Source organism: Megalobrama amblycephala, linkage group LG3, assembly GCF_018812025.1.
Source record: "Megalobrama amblycephala isolate DHTTF-2021 linkage group LG3, ASM1881202v1, whole genome shotgun sequence".
Classification (NCBI taxonomy): domain Eukaryota; kingdom Metazoa; phylum Chordata; class Actinopteri; order Cypriniformes; family Xenocyprididae; genus Megalobrama; species Megalobrama amblycephala.
Window position 1 is genome coordinate 8,008,613 of NC_063046.1, and position 856 is coordinate 8,009,468.

The following is an 856-nucleotide window of genomic DNA, read 5'->3' on the forward strand; positions in this document are numbered from 1 at the left end:
TGTACTCCAGTAATTTTTGTTTTATTTACAACTTTACAAAAAATCTTTTTTTTTTTTTTTTTTTTTTTAAAGTGTGGGTTTTATATCAGCATTAAAAACAGGTTCCATCATCAGCACCATCTATCAGTACAGGATGACAATAGCTCTGTTCCAAAAGCTGCCTATCCAGACAGTATTTAGCCTGTTACCTGTCAGTATCCTGGTAGTGGGTCACTTATATATATTTTAGTAATCATAAATTAGGTATCATTGGACGTTGCATTACCATGGAAATGGAACTTAAAGGGTTAGTTCACCCAAAAATGAAAATTCTGTGATTAATTACTCACCCTCATGACGTTCCACACCTGTTAGACCTTCATTCATCTTCAGAACACAATTTAAGATATTTTTGATGAAATCTGAGAGTTCTCTGACTCCTCCTTAGACAGCAATATAATCAACACTTTCAAGGTCCAGAAAGGCACTAAAGACATTGTTAAAACAGTCATGTGACTGCAGTGGTTCAACCTTAATGTTATGAAGCGATAAGAATACTTTTGTGCGCAAAAACAAAACACAAATAAGGACTTTATACAACAATTTCTTCTCTTCCCTGTCATTATCATTATGCAGGTGATGCAGTAAGCACAGTGAAGGCTTCCCGAGTTTACGTCCGAATGCCGGCTCAGTATTGGCCAAAGCTAATAATGGGCTGGCGTTCTGACGTAGAACCTGGAAGTGCTGGACGTAAACAACGTATGAGAATGACACAGAAGAGAAGATATTGTTGAATAAAGTCATTGTTTTTGTTTTGTTTTTGCGCACAAAAAGTATTCTCGTCACTTCATAACATTAAGGTTGAACCACTGCAGTC